Source organism: Lepus europaeus, chromosome 7, assembly GCF_033115175.1.
Source record: "Lepus europaeus isolate LE1 chromosome 7, mLepTim1.pri, whole genome shotgun sequence".
NCBI classification, from domain to species: domain Eukaryota; kingdom Metazoa; phylum Chordata; class Mammalia; order Lagomorpha; family Leporidae; genus Lepus; species Lepus europaeus.
In genome coordinates, this window is record NC_084833.1 from 60,880,567 (window position 1) to 60,897,035 (window position 16,469).

At 42.4% G+C, this 16,469-nt stretch overlaps 1 pseudogene; it reads right to left on the reverse strand.

The window, feature by feature from the left end:
• Nucleotides 1-13,260: 13,260 nt before the first annotated feature.
• LOC133763824 (olfactory receptor 52K1-like) lies at nucleotides 13,261-14,178 on the reverse strand (annotated as a pseudogene).
• Nucleotides 14,179-16,469: the final 2,291 nt, after the last annotated feature.

Sequence of the window (16,469 nt, forward strand, 5' to 3'; positions counted from 1 at the left end):
ACACACACATTCAAACTATTTCACAATACATAACAATAGAAATAGGAGGAAAATGGGCACTCCTTTGAGGAATTCTGCTACAAGACCAGCAGCTGTGGAGACAGACTGCATGGAGCAAAACATGAAATAGGTAGAGGAAATATTCATTTGTGTTTAAGAAATGTACAGCAAGATTTAAAGCTAAAGGGAAATGTTGCTTCAGAAACATTCTTGGAAGAAAAATCTTTGTATATCATCAACGTTCTTTTCTACTTGTTTACTATGGATTAGTTCACTATGGATTCAACATATCCTAATACCTCAAAACAAAAATGTATCTTGCCTTACCCTATAAACTCCAGACTCATATCTGCCTACTTGATACCCTTATGTATCGATCTCGGGTAACTCAAACCCATTCCACTGAAGCAGAAGTCTTGACTTCTTTCCTCCCGATATCTCCCATAGTCGGTAGATAGGATCCTGTACAGCCACTTACTCAACGAAGCCATCTTCGTGCCTTCCCCTTCTTCTGGTACCATATTCAGTTTATCAAAAGTTACCATCAGGTCATCCTTCACAGTAAGTTTCAAAGCTTACTTTTACTAACACCTTTATTCAAGCCAACATAATCTCTCATCAGGCATTGCTACAAAAGAACACTAACTAGTGCACAAAGTTCCACATTTGTTCTCCAAGATCTCTCAAAAACTTATACCATATTTTAGACAGTGGACTTAATAGAATGTGCCTTATCTCCATAAATCCAGCTCTAACACACAGTAAGTATTAAACATTTCAACAAATAGATTACTAGGCTACTGGAAAATGCCTTCTGGTCTTTTTCATTGTATTTTTTCTCACTTACATAAAAGGAACAAATTTCATGTATTCCACATAGTTTTAGGAGCATAGTATACTTCCAGGTGTACCCTCCCTCACTCCCTACCTCTTCTCATTTTTTATTTTTACAATGACATAACTTCAGCTTTCTTGAGTGGAGGGTTAAGCTCGTGATGATAAAGAATACACAACTCCTCTCAAGAGTATAGACAAGGGCTATAAACAATCAAATCTCAATGTCAATTTTGTTCATGTCTGATACACTTTTCTACTCTGCATGATCAAAACTCAAAATAGTTACCTTCCTGTTTAAATAATTTCTGGTAAGGAATTGAAAGAAACGCCACAGGGCTTGGTTACTTATAGCAGAACAAAATCTTCTGCTCATGGGATAGGATATGTTAAGTCTCAATATGTTTATCTCAGCTTTATATCAAACAAGACCTATTACAACAGGGACTTCTTACTTTTAAAGTGTTCCTTCATGCCAAAGAATAGCACTAAATAAGCAACTGTAGAATGATTCCACATACCTGTGTAACCGTCACACTCTGGAAACATACATTTTAATTAAAACGTGTTTAATTGTTGTTTAATTGCCTCAAGCTCCATCTCCGTAATCTTCACTGTACACTCTCCTGGACATCAATAAATGTGCTGTGAATTGGCCACCAAGCCATGTGGGAAAAAAATCCTAACTTCTCCTAAACACAGGGTGCCCAAATGACCCATGGACTTCCATTTCCTTTTACAATCATCTAAATTTCCACACAGACTGAAGAATTTGGGAGAATAAATGAAGCCACTCACCTTACTCTAAATTCAGAACCCAAACTATAAAGTGAACATTTTTGTCATGACACTCTTCTAAGAGCCAAAATGTTTACACTGAACTATAGGACTTGTCCCTCCCAGTAGTGCTTAAAGGAGGCTGCTATACTCAGAAAATACTATTAAGATGAACGTGCAATATACAGATTAGAAGTATTGACATATGAGCATGATGGATTTGAAAGAATAAAAACTCATGAACAAAGATACCCACCTAAAGCTCTTTAACAAATGGCATGGGATAGAAGAGCTCAAAAGAAATGTCTTTCTACTCCCTGCCAGCTTTCCAAGTCAGGCTTCATTTTCTCCTTGATTAATGCAGAAGCCCCCTGTTTGCAAGAGGGGACATTGGTGAGGCAGAAGAAGCAAGGATATAAGTGATAACATCCAAACCAAATCTAAGATTGCTTGCAGATGTCCCACAGTGTCTGGAAAAGAAGGGAGGCAGAAATCCTCTCTTCTGGGAAGAGTATCAAGAGTCAGTAGATGAAGCATTTGGTATGTCTGCTGGGACCTGTGCTCTTCCTTTACTAAAAGACAAAATATGGGCAATAACAGGATAATGGAGAGGGCAGGGAGCCAATGCCTAAACTCAGGACCAGCTGTGGAAAATAACTGAGTGTCCCCATCCTTTCCTTCTCACTACTTTCCCACTCCAGCTCTGTTCCCAGGCCTCAGTCTGCAGTATAATTACGGTCCCTTTGCAGCTCCAGTGCAACCTTCGTCTCACAGTCACAGGAGTTTGGGAAGGAAGAACCGAGGAAGCTGGCTTTATCTTAACAAAACCCTGTGCTTCTCTCAAAAGGATTCAGAAGCAGAAAATGCTGTGCTTGAGGGTAGTCTACAGGGACTCATGGAAAGCTCTGGCCACTTTTGTGGGGGTTGATACAAGGGGATTCTCCTGACATAGAACTTGTACCCTAAGGGTTTCCTGCATCCTTGCCCCCTCCTAATTTAGTAGCACTGTTATGCCTCCTGGGAGTTATTTTACTTGCCCAGGTCTGTGAGCACTTCAGGTCGTGCCTATTTTACATTGGCGTTTACTGTGCCTCTCCTTACACTTGATGTCTTCCTTGCAGTGACCGCTGAGAAAGACCCACTAGAATACATGTGCATTGCAACCAACTCCTGTGTGTGTGGTGGTAGGTCAGGGATTCCAGCCTTACCAGGCCAGGGTCATCCATTGATATCTTTATGCATAACCACATACTGACTTCAGCTCTGTATTTATATACAGTTTGTTACATTCTCTGAGCCTTGATCTGTCTTCTAAGGTAAAGATAATAGTCATAATTCTGCCTAATTCACAGGGTGGATGGATCTATGCATATAATCAAGAGGTCACTAACTATATTACCTCTAATTACTAATCTATTAAATGGTAAATTTTCCTACCTCCAACTGACCATAATGTCAGCTTACTCAGGATCTGACAAAGGATCTCCCCCTCTATACCCTCCAGAGTTCTGCATGGATGTTGATTTCCCTTACCCATAATGTCAATGTTTCACTAACTTATTTCAAAGATGGAGTGATAGAAATGGTGAAGAGATCCCCCATCTGCTGGCTCACTAAATGTCTACAACAGACAGGGCTGGGCCAGCCCTAAGATATGATCCATGACCTCCATCCTAGTCTATAATCTAGAAGAAGGGGTCCATGTACTTACTCCAACTTTCCTGGCTTCCCCAGCTCATTAGCTTCCCCAGCTCATTAGCAAGAAGTTGATTCAGAAGTAGGGTAGCTAGGACAGTACCAGCCTTCTGACATGGGCTGCTGCCATCACAAGTGGCAGCTTAACCATGTACCATGACATGACACCCTACCACTACCCTCCTTCCAGTAAAAATCACTTACAGCCCTAGACTTCAGTCATACCCACTTGCTTCCCACAGAAAAAAACTGGACCTAACTTCCCTGTCTCTTGATCTTCAGGGAGTATATACTCAGTGCTCATCCACAGTAAGTTAGACCTCCCAGGATTCTAAGTGGAATTTCTACATAATACCTTTAAATTACAGTCTAAGTTTACCCCTCTGGCATAGCTGTACATGGTTGACTCTATATGAAATACACCTTGCCAAAATCTTCTATTGCAAAAGTTAGGGTAAAAACAAGACAGACTGAAGATAAGCCTGGAGCAATGGACCAGGGGACACTCTGGATAAGTTAGACAAGGTTACTTCAAAAACATTTAAGGGAAAATTGAATTAAACATTCATGGAAAATGAAAATATGCAAGTTTTCTAACTCTTTGAATTGTGATACTTTAGGAAACAAGGATTCAGGGTCATGGTTAGATGCTGTGGTGAGATGAGCTTCACTGAGTGTCTCAGAGGCAAAGCATCCATACAAGATCAGACAAGGCTGGCAGGGTTTGAGGAACAAATTGCTTTACTTGGCTCACAACTCAACTCAGAGGGGGATAATAAACGCACAGGGGCATGAGTGAAAAGCATTTAAGTTAAGGAGTGAGAGTAGCCCAGACAACTGTGCTAGAATAACTGGTAGAATGTTAGAACAACTCACTGATCAATTCTTGACCCGATTTCCTTTCTCCTGTATGGTCAATAATCTTCTATATTTATCTACTTTTCTGGTGTCTTCATTCCCTCCAGTTTTTCTGTTTCTATCCTGATAATCTTCCTTCTGCCTGAAAACTTATACTTTTTATTTTATTGCAGACCAGATGGTGACACACCCCACCAACATTTGTTAATAAGGAAGTCTTTCACAAATTTCAATAATCGATCTTAAGATTGATTTACTTGAAAGTTGGTGAGATTTTTCACCTGCTGGTTCACACCCAAGGTGGCCACAATGGCAGGAGCTGAGCCTGGCCAGAGCCAGGAGCTTCATGCAAGCCTCCCACATGGGTGGCAGAGGCCCATACACATCCTCTGAGCTTTTCCCAGGCCATTATCAGGGAACTGGATTGGAATTGGAGCAGCTGGGACACAAACTGGCAGTCATATAGGATGCTGATGTTGCTGGCAGTGGCTTTACCAGCAACTCAACAATGCTAGCCCCTGAAATATTTTTACTAAGAATGAATACTTGACAGATGGGTTTGTTTCATTCATTGAAATATAGTCCAGCCGGCACCACGGCTCAATAGGCTAATGCTCCGCCTTGCGGCGCCTGCACACCGGGTTCTAGTCCCAGTTGGGGTGCCGGATTCTGTCCCGGTTGCTCCTCTTCCAGTCCAGCTCTCTGCGGTGGCCCAGGAGTGCAGAGAAGGATGGCCCAAGTCCTTGGGTCCTGCACCCACATAGGAGACCAGGAGAAGCACCTGGCTCCTGGCTTTGGATCAGCATGGTGCGCCGGCCGCAGCGCGCCGGCTGTGGTGGCCATTGGAGGGTGAACCAACGGCAAAAGGAAGACCTTTCTCTCTGTCTCTCTCTCTCTCACTGTCCTCTCTGCCTGTCAAAAAATTTTAAAAATAAAAAATAAACAAGAAATATAGTCCATTATATCCTGCCTTTGCTTGCTCTGGTCAAGGTCAGCTCTCAGTCCTAACTATGAATCCTCTAATGCAATATGCCCCTGCCCACAATCTGAGCTGCTAAGGCTTTTTCCTTATTATACTTCTGTGTACCTGAGCATAGTTGGCTCTCTGCTTATACCACATGTTAGCTGAGCTTCTTGATTCTTGCAGAGTCCTTACAACGACCTATAAGTGTCCTCTCAGAATAAAAGCCCACATTGGAACAAGGAGTAACATTTCTAATGTCTTGTTCCTCTGAAGAGAAAAGCCCAAAGAGATAAAGATAAAAGGAGATGACTGAACGGTCTCCATTGCATTAATCCACAAAAAAAGAGAATGTTGCCTCTGAAGCAAGGTAATGGTATGTGGTGTAACCGGATCTGTATACTTAGTTATCCCTTGCTATCTATGGAGGGTTGGGTTTTGTTTTGTTTTTTGACATACCACAGATATCAATATCCAGATGCTTATGATCTTTGTATAAAATGGCAGGGTATTTGCATAAAGTTTTGTTCATTTTATCTGTTTCTTAATATTCATGTATTTATTAGCTTGGCAGATCTGCTATCTACTGGCTCACTCTCCAAATGGCTATGATGGCCAGCGTTGGGCAAGGCCAAAGCCAGGAGCCCTCAGGGGCTCAGGGACCTAGGCCATCATGGGCTGCTTTCCCAGGCATGTTACTAGGCAGTGTGATTAGAAACTGTAGCTGTGACTGCAACCTGAGCTCTGAGATTGGATATTGGCATTGAAAGCATATCGGCCTGCTGTGCCACAATGCTGGCTCCTTCTCATACTTTAAATCACCTCAATTACTTATAACAAATACAACATAAATGTTCACAGTAGGCATTATTCCCTAACAACATAGTATAACAAGAAAAGTCTGTATATTTTCAGAACAAGCCTATTTTCCCACACCTTTTCTATCAGTACTTCACTCTGAATGCAGAGCACATGGATATAGAAGACCAACTGTATTTTAAAAACTTCCAATGGATTTCTAAAGTGTAGCTACAGGGTGGGAGAGAAGAGATTCAAAGATAATCACTAAAACTTCTGTCTAAAGCAAAGGGAGGGGGAAGGCAGGGACTGTGGGTGGTGATCACCAAGCAGAACAAGATCCTGCACCCAAGTACTGTTTCTACCACAGCCTCATGACTGACATGCAGCTATGAGTCCTGGTTTGGGATGTTGGGATATTTTAGTTATCTGGATGATTTCAAGTTTTGTAGCCAAGACTATTAGTTTTCTTCATACTAATATCATATTCTTTGTATGAGGGTAAAGTAATATGTGCTTTTCTGCCACTACTTCAGGTCTTGTGTGCCAAACTTAAATAAGCTAGAAGACAAAGCCGCTTTTCTCCTGCTCTTTGTGACCCATCCTAGTTGCCATGCTTTCAACTTATTACTTTGCTATGGGATCCTTGTGTTTTTGCACTTAAACTAGGAATAAAAATATTTCACTGGAGACATCTTTGATCTAAAGAGAGGTGCTATTCCTGGCATCAGTTGCTAGGAGAAGAAACCAATGTCTGGTTATAAGATTCCTTTTTTTAATTTGAGAGGTAATGTTAGACAGTGAGAGGGAGAGACAGAGAAAGGTCTTCCATCCACTGATTCACTCCCCAGATGGCCACAACGACCGGAGCTGCACCTACCCGAAGCCAGGAGCCTCTCAAGGTCTCCCACTCAGGTGCAGGGAGGGGCCCAAGGACTTGGGCCATCCTCCATGGCTTTCCCAGGCCATAGCAGGGAGCTGGATTGGAAGAGTAGCCACCAGGACTAGAACCGGTGCCCATGTGGGGTGCTGGCACCGCAGCAGAGGATTAACCCACTGTGCCACAGCACCAGCCCCTATGAGGTTTCTTTTAACACATGCTGCTACTCTGATTTATGAATTGTTAGTATTTAATGCTATTTTTAGCTTCCCCCTGCCCAAACATTTTAGAAGAAACACTTGGCTTTGGACATTAAGAACCAATAGTACATAATTTCTCTTTGGTATTTGCTTTTGTGTCAGATAGAATTACGGGAGTGGGGGTGGAAGATGAGATGAAGGACTCCAGGTTCTTGCTATTCCTTCCTATCTGGGCAGTGTCCTACCTTCCATAACATACTTTCCAGAGGCTTGAAGATTCCTTTACAAAGATAAATATACACAGAAATAACATTATCAAATTGAGAGGGAGTTATATTCCTAAACAATAATCTTTCAGAAAAATATAAGGGAGTCACAAGATAAAAGTAGAACAACATGGAGGATCACATATGAGAGCTTGTCTGAGAAGCCCATTTGTATTAGGTTTAATAGTGCAGGAATTATCTATTGGGAAAGTCTACATGTGACATGGAAAAGAGAAATAGAAATCTATATTCCCACATCAACTGCTTTGTCTTGCACATATTTCTTGTACTATATTAGGTATTGGGATAGGGAGTTCAGAAAATCTTAGCATTCCCTTATCTGCTCAGGACATAAACAAAAAGGTAGCATCCATGCCTTAACAGTCTATGAAGCCCCAGAACCTAAGGCGGACTTGGTTAGATTATTAAAGTTTGTATATCCATGTGTCTTGTTTTCAAGAACAAAGGAAGTATTGTAGGAATATATAGAGAATTCAGAAGACACGACTTGTTCAAAGTGTTGAATGAAAGATCAGCCATGAGGATGGAGATGTTTTTTAAAACTATTCAAAGGATACACAGATTGGCTATGTTGTGAGAAGTAACCTGTGACAAGCAGATTTATGTCTCACTGGAAACTGCCATCCTGGAATTTGCAACTCTAGAACTCAGTGTTTTCTCAGCTGGACACCACCTGTCAAAGTGACTGAGGAAGGATTCCTACATTGGCTTCCTCCTGGAGGTCACCCAAGTCCTGAGAGGATGGTTTACCAAATTCCCAACAACTCGGGATAGAATCTGGTTCTCACCATCTTCTTGAGGAAATGAACTTGTATCTTTTTTTCCAGAAAAACCTCCAGGGAGACTAGTGGGCCAATACTCTGAAAAGTTACTGCTGGGAGGGAGTAAAGATTTCAAAGGGTTAATAGAGTCAGCAGTTGGAGTCCTCAGCTGCCAGAGGAATGGACAGACTGGTGTCCACATTTCAGAACTCATTTATTACACCAGGGAAAACCAACCATGGAGACTCTGGCAGCCCCCTACTTCCTGTTATAACCTGAGCCATTCTAACTCCAGCTTGCATCCCTCCCACTCACCTGTCCTCCTCCTTACACACATCCTTTCTCAACCCAAAGACTGACTCATGAATCTGGTGTTCCCATCACAGACTATGGAACTGACCATGGGTAAGAACAGACACACTGGCATGGAGTATGGAAACATGTAGGGCAGCATGGCAGGCCACATGGTGCATGTCTGCAGAGATGCCCACAGGTGTGTAGATGACATCAACGTGAGACACATGTTCCAAATGTCTTAGATAGCACCTCCTGAGGGTTAAACAACTGACTGAAGGAACCTTCAGTTTGTTTGCCAAAGGAAATCATAGCAGAAAACTGAAATCCAGTATAATCTTAAGGAAATACTAAAGAATATCTTATTTTCTCAGTCTTGTACTATCATGTTGAAATGAGAGTTTCCAAGTACAGAAATCAGTTCTCCCTAGGCAATTGTGTGAAATAGCTCCCAAATCTTGGAGGTTTATTACAAAACAAAATTGCCCCTGTGTCGGCTCTGGTTATGCCCAGATGTGATCAGATTGACTTCTGTTCCATGTGAATCAAAGCTGAAGGAAAAACCCTGATTTGGGATTTGCTCACTTTTGTGGCAGAGAGGAAGAGCAAAAGACTGAACCAGGCTCTTCAATCACATTTTAAAGCATCGTATTCTTGAGACATTGTAAAAGCACTAAAATGCCACTTGGCAAGTCACATAGCAAGGTTTAACATTACTGAAATGAGGAAATATCCCTCAGGATGCAGGGAAAAGAAAATAAGTAACAATACATCCTACAACTCGACATATTCCAACTATTTTCAGTCTATTGTACAAAAAATAGTATTAATGTTTTTTTAAACTTTTATTTAGTAAATATAAATTGCCAAAGTACAGCTTATGGATTACAATGGCTATTCCCCCCCCATAGCTTCCCTCCCACCCGATACCCTCCCATCTCCCACTCCCTCTCCCATTCCATTCACATCAAGATTCATTTTCAATTCTCTATATACAGAAGATCGATTTAGTATACATTAAGTAAACATTTCAACAGTTTGCACCCACACAGAACATAAAGTGTAACATAAGTGGGCAACACCTTAAAGACAAAGATCCCACATGAGGAGTAAGTACACAGTGACTCCTGTTGTTGACTTAACAATTTGACACTCTTGTTTATGGCGTCAGTAATCTCCCTAGGCTCTAGTCATGAGTTGCCAAGGCAATGGAAGCCTATTGAGTTCACCAACTCCGATCTTATTTAGACAAGGTCATAGTCAAAGTGGAAGTTCTCTCCTCCCTTCAGAGGAAGGTACCTCCTCCTTTGATGGCCCATTCTTTCTACTGGCATCTCACTTGCAGAGATCTTTCATTTAGTTTTGTTTTTTTGTTATTGTTTTGTTTTGTTTTTGCCAGAGTGTCTTGGCTTTCCATGCCTAAAATACTCTCATGGGCTCTTCAGCCAGATCCAAATGCCTTAAGGGCTGATTCTGAGGCCAGAGTGCTGTTTAGGACATCTGCCATTCTATGATTCTGCTGTGTATCCCACTTCCCATGTTAGATCGTTCTCTCCGTTTTTTATTCTATCAGTTAGTATTTGCAGACACTAGTCTTGTTTGATCCCTTTGACTCTTAGACCTATCAGTGTGATCAATTGTGAACTGAAGATGATCACTTGTACTAGTGAGATGGCATTGGTTCCAATACAATCCCATCAAGATTGCATGTACCAATACAAAATAGTATTAGGGATTTTTAAAACAGGAAGTAGTCCCTTACGTATGCAAGCACAAGGCCCAAGTGGAATTTCTTATCCAAAAGCCTGAGCCCTGAACAAATATGGTTTTTCCTTCTATATAATTTTAGTTTTTCTTCCCCATATAGTTACATGCATGCATTTGACTAGGTATTCTAACATTACATGGTAGCCACAGGAATTTATACAAACTGTGCATGTGCACATATTCACTGATAGTGTACAGCTTCTTTCAGGTCTCTCATGCAGGTGCAGGGGCCCGAGTACTTGGGCCATCTTCCACTGCTTTTCCAGGCCATTAGCAGGGAACTGGAACAGAAGTGGAGCATCTGGGACTCAAAGACTTGAACCAGAACCCATGAGGGCTGCTGGTGCTGCAGGCAGAGGCTTAGCCTACTATGCCAATGTGTCAGCCCCTCATCAGGATTTTTTAATGCATGCCCCAAGAACAGCAGGTTTCTGTAAGTCTTCAGCCTCAAATCCCTGTACAGAGTCCTCCAAGCATTGCCCAGGTCCTTCTCCTGGGAGGAAGTCCACAGTCACATCTTCAAATGATATCAACAGAGGTGATAATTTTCTTTTCTCTTGGAATTATGTGGAGGTGTCCGATGGTGCTGGGCATTCAGAGATGAAGCCTTTGGAAGGGAATCCATGTTACATTTGGCTCTGAAGGTGAGGCCTCCTGTTTAGCATTAGTGGTTATATACGAAGGAAAAAGTCTGCATCTTCCCACTGCACACATGCCCCTCTGAGGAGTACAAGATGGGAAGGCACCTATCCAAGAACAGGCTGCTGTTGTGCTCCAGGATCCCATTCCTGTTCAGGGCCCTCTAAACATTGCCCAGATCCTTCTCCATGGGGGAAGTCCCCAGTCAGGTCTTCAAAAGATGCCAACACTGTGGAAAGTCCCACAGGCATAGCTCCTATCTCTTCAGGACACACAGAGGCAGGAAGCGTCCCCAGCAATTGGAACCCATGGATGGGGCAGATGCAGAGGCATGGATGCAGCGGGTGGTAGGCTCAGGGAGGGTATGCTCCCAAACAGACTGGGATTGCATGTGTAGAGCAAGAGACTCGGTAAGTGCTGGAGAAGGAGCAGCGCTGCCTGTCGGGGCGGACTCTGATCAGTCAGTATTCAATTTCTTTAGCTAATATAAGGAGGTTTCATCATTTCAAAGGGTACAATTCTGATAACAATATATCCTTTCCCTTTCCCTCAAAACTCTTCCATTTTAATTTTTGCAAAAGCATACTTTTTTTTTTTTGAGAAGATTTACACTGGCTTGTTTTGTTTTGTTTTTAACTTTTATTTAATGAATATAAATTTCCAAAGTACAGCTTATGGATTACAATGGCTTCCCCCCCCCCATAACTTCCCTCCCACCCGCAACCCTCCCCTTTCCCGCTCGCTCTCCCCTTCCATTCACATCAAGATTCATTTTCAATTCTCTTTATATACAGAAAATCAGTTTAGTATATATAAAGATTTCAACAGTTTGCCCTCACATAGCAACACAAAGTGAAAAAATACTGTTGGAGTACTAGTTATAGCATTAAATCAAAATGTACAGCACATTAATGACAGAGATCCTACATGATATTTTTTTAAAACATTGATTAATTTTCTATGTAATTTCCAATTTAACACCAAGTTTTTTTTTCATTTTCAATTATCTTTATATACAGAAGATTGATTCAGTATATACTAAGTAAAGATTTCATCAGTTTGCACCCACATGTAGACACATTTTGACCCCATCTATTATCACAGTCTTAATGTAGCACTAACCATAATATTCAAGTAGAAAGTAGAAAGACCACAGTTCCACAGGAATATAAGCAAGAGTTTAAAATAACGATCACAAAGATAGTAGTAATCTCTACTCAATAAGTGTTTAGTATTTTGAAGAAAAAGACATGTGCATGTGAAAAGTTATCAAAAGAAATCCTGATGCCCCTTTAAGAGTTAAGTGTTCAATAAAGTCATAGAAGCTGGCTAAAACGGGACAAAAAGGAAGTCAAAAAGGAATTGACTCAACAGAGGCATAATTCTCCTTTAAGTGAAAATTGCCCAAATGTAGTGCCACTGACTTTTGAAAAATAGTAGACCATAAAAGAGGTGAAGCTTGGAGGTCAATTAGCAGAAAACATAGTAGACAAGATGATGAGTTGACATTAATCACAAGACATTGTGGTTAATTTTCCCACTCTGGATGGAAAGAGTCGCCAAAATCTCAGCTGCTCAAGCCAATCTTGCCCAAATTCCCCCACCCCTTTTTTCAATACTTTTTTAAATTAAAAGACAGGATGACGCAGAAAGAGGGACAGAATGATATCTTCCAACAACTGGTTCTTTCCCCCAAAAGGCTGCAATGGCTAGGGCTGGGCCAGGCTAAAGCTAGGAGCCTGGATCTCCATCCAGGTCTCCAATGTGGGTCCTGGTACTTGGGTCATCATCTACTTTCCCAGGTACATTAGCAGAGATGGATCATAGGTGAAACAGCCATGACTGAAACAGGCACTCAGATACAGAGTACTATTTTAGATTCATTTTTTATTTATTTGAAAGGCAGTTACAGAGAAACAGCAAACCTCCACCTGCTGGTTCACTTGCCAAATGCACACAACATTCAGAGCTGGGCCTGGCTAAAGCCAGGAGCTTCTGCTGGGTCTGCCATGTAGATGCAGGGCCCGAAGGACTTGGGCCATCTTCCACTGCTTTCCCAGGCACTTTAGCAGCGAGTTGGATCAGAAGTGGAGCAGCCAGGGATTCAACCCAGCACCCAGGTGGCATGCTGAATTTACAGGCAGTGGATATACCTGCTATGCCACAATGCCCAGCAGAATGGTGTTCTAAGTAGTGACTTAACCCACTGTGCCACAATGAGAGCCTCTCAGCTGAGCTCGTATTGTCTTTCACATAAATGATACTATCACTTCGGAAAGTTAGTTATGTCTTAATCATATTGATTGTTGGGGAGGATCTGAACCTCTGCTTGCAGACATAACTATAGTTGCAAAACAACAGGTCTGATAGGCGGATCATGAGCTGGAGCTTCATCTTTCTTGACATACTAGAAAACTGCAAAAAAAATTTCTACATAGACGTTTTCTTCCCTCTACTCCAGTCCAACACCCAGTTGGTACTGGGCCAGATGATTAAGAAAACTATCCATCTATGCATCATTTCTACAGAATAGACTGAGCACATGATCACAAATATGCTTAGTCTTGATATCATAGATCATGGGATTGATCATGGGTGGGAAAAGACAGCAAGTATATGGACATGGGGGGCAGCCTGGTGAGCTACATAGTACAGAAGTGAAAGATGACCACAGGTGGACAGGATAGCACCTTTTGTGAGACGCATGTTCCAAATGCCTTCTAATGGGTCTCCTGGGAGGCAAGCTGCAGAACTGTTCAAAGAGTAAAAACGTAAGACAGGATAACAACCAGGTCCAAACCACAATAAACATAGCCACAGCAATGCCATACATATTGTTGAAGTGGGTATCCCCTCATGCCAACAACCTTGCCACGGTATGCATTCACAGTAGGTAGCAGTCAGATAGCTGTGCCTCAACAGTAGTGGAAGTGTCTGAGCAGAAAAGGGAGTGGAGTCATTAAGGCAACAGTCTGGAATATGGGGGCCAAGCCAATCTTGGTGATAAGCAGCCCAGTCAGGATTGCAGTGTAATACAGTGGCTTGCAGATGGTGACATAGTGGTCAAAAGCTATGGCCAGCAGCACTGCTGACTCCATGATGGAGAAGGAATGGAGAAAGAACATTTCAACCTGGCAGGCATAGAAGTTGACATCTCAGTCTCTGAACCAATAGCCAGCATTTTGGGCAATGTTCTAGATGAGAAGACAAGACCAATGTGTGCCAGCGTGGCCAGAAAGAGGTATGTGGGTACGTGAAGGGCGGAATCCGTCCAAATAATAAAGGGAAGAGTGCAGTTGCCCAGAAGTGCCAGAGTATAGGTACAGCAGAAGGCAGTGGAGATCCAGATGTAAAGGCCATGTTCAAGAGGCTGCAGTGACCTAGGCTCCACTGAGAAGCTTAGAGGCAAAGCATCCTCACGAGCCATATAAGGCTGGCAGTGGTTGAGGAACAAACTGCCGTGTTTAGCCCCCAGCGCCACTCTGAGGAGATAAACCTGATGTCACAGGGGCAGGAATGAAAAGCATGTGGGGTTAGGAGCGACCCTGGCCCTGACGGCTGTGCTGGAATAACTGCTAGAATATTAGAACACCTTAGTGCTGTTTAATTCTTCCTGCCCAGTTTCCTTTTCTCTTATATGGTCGATCTTATGACTTTTTAACTGTTCTGGTGTTCCTATCCAACTCCTTGTTCTCATTCTGAGCGTTTTCCTTCTGCCTCAAGAACCACTTAAGAGTTTAGATTTTTTTGTTTTGCAGGCCTAATAGTGACATAGCCCACTTAAACTTGTTAGTGAAGGGGGGGGGGGGAATCTTCCATCCTATGGAACCATCAGATTCTCCCCAGTTGGCCACAATGGCCAGAGCTGTGCTGATCTGAAGCCAGGAGCCAGGAGCTTCCTCCGGGTCTCCTACATGGGTGCAGGGGCCCAAGGACTTGGGCCATCTTCTGCTTTCCCAGGCCATAGCAGAGAGCTGGATTGGAAGTGGAACAGCCAGGTCTCGAACCAGCGCCCATATGGGATGCCAGCGCTTCAGGCCAGGGCATTAACTTGCTGTGCTACAGTGCAAGCTTCTAATGCTAACTTTTTAAAGCTTCCCACCTGCCCAAACCCAGAAGAAATAGGTTTTGACTACTAGAAAAAATGTAATATGTGGTTCCTATGTGGTATTTCTTTTGTGTCAGAGGAAATGGTGGGATAAGAAAGAGAGGCAGGACTCCAGGTTCTTGTTACATCTTCCCTCCTAGACAGTTTCCCATCTTTTTTTTTTAAGATTGACTTATTTGAAAGGCAGGGTTTACAGAGAAGCAGAGAGAGGTCTTCTAACCACTGGTTCGCTCCTCAAATGGCCACAACAGCTGGAGATGTGCCCATCTAAAGCCAGGAGCTTCTTCCAGGCCTCCCACATGGGTGCAGGGGCTCAAGGACTTGGGTCATTCTTCTGCTTTTCCAGGCCATAGCAGAGAGCTGGATCAGAAGTGGAGCAGCTGAGACTCAAACCGGCCAAAATGGAATGCTAGCACTGCAGGCAGTGGCTTTAACCCATGATGCCACAGTGCCAGCCCCTTCCTATCTTCTATACATGCTTGCAAGAGGCTTAGAGATTCCCTTACAAAGAAATACAACATAAAATACATATATTCCTAAGAAATAATCTGAGAAAACAAATAAAATGCAAGATAAAGGAACAATATACATTTGTGGAGGTTGGTATGTGATGGTTTGTCTAAGAAGCCCAGTTATAATCTCAGGATTAACAGTAAGGAAATTATCTACTACACATGTTTATATGAGACAGAAGAAAAATAGAAATCCATATTCCCATCTCATATCCATTTTATCTTGCTCCTATTTCTTCTGTGCTAGGTATAGGGATGGGGAGTTCAAAGAACGGAATTTACATAGCATTCCCTTCTCTGCTCGGGACATAAACAGAAGTGTAGCTTCCATATCTTAACAGTCTGAATCCCCAAACCCCAGTATAGACTTGACTGGATCACTAATTAAATGAGCAACTCCCGTTGAAAACATAAGATGCATCAATATGTGAAGAGCTGCACAATATAAAAAGTAAAATATGAAGTGTTTAAGATGTTTTATGCGAGTAACTGACCATGAGGATGGAAAAGTAAAGTCAATAAATAGACTGGCTAAGTTGGGAGAAGATAACCTCTAAGGGATAGAGGTATGTCTCGCGAGGAACACGAATCCTGGAATTTTCCAACTCTAACACCAGGAGTATTTTTTTAGAGCTGGATATCAACCTGTAAGTGAATGAGGAAAGGATTCCTATATTGGTTGTCCTACTGGGGGTTGCCCTATCCTGCAATGGATAGTTTACAAAAAGCTCACAATTCAGGATCAAAACTCAGGTTCTCACTGTCTGCTCTTAAGCAAATGAACTTGAACCTTTTGCCTGATCCAAAATCACCAGGAGACTAAGTGCATCAATACTCTGAAAAGTTACTGCTAGGAAAAAGTGAGGACTTCAAAAGATCGGTTCAGTCAGCACTTTTATGTCTGTGTACTTAGGCAGCTCTGGACTCAGGGTTCTGAACAGACTGGTGTCTGCATCTTGGGACTTATCTGTCCATATGTGATGAAGAAGCTAAACTTGGAGACTGGAAATCTTCACTCCCTATCATTATCCCCTGCTCTATCTCTAGCTACAACATGCAACCTACCCACTCCTTACCCTCCTGTCCCTCACACTCCTT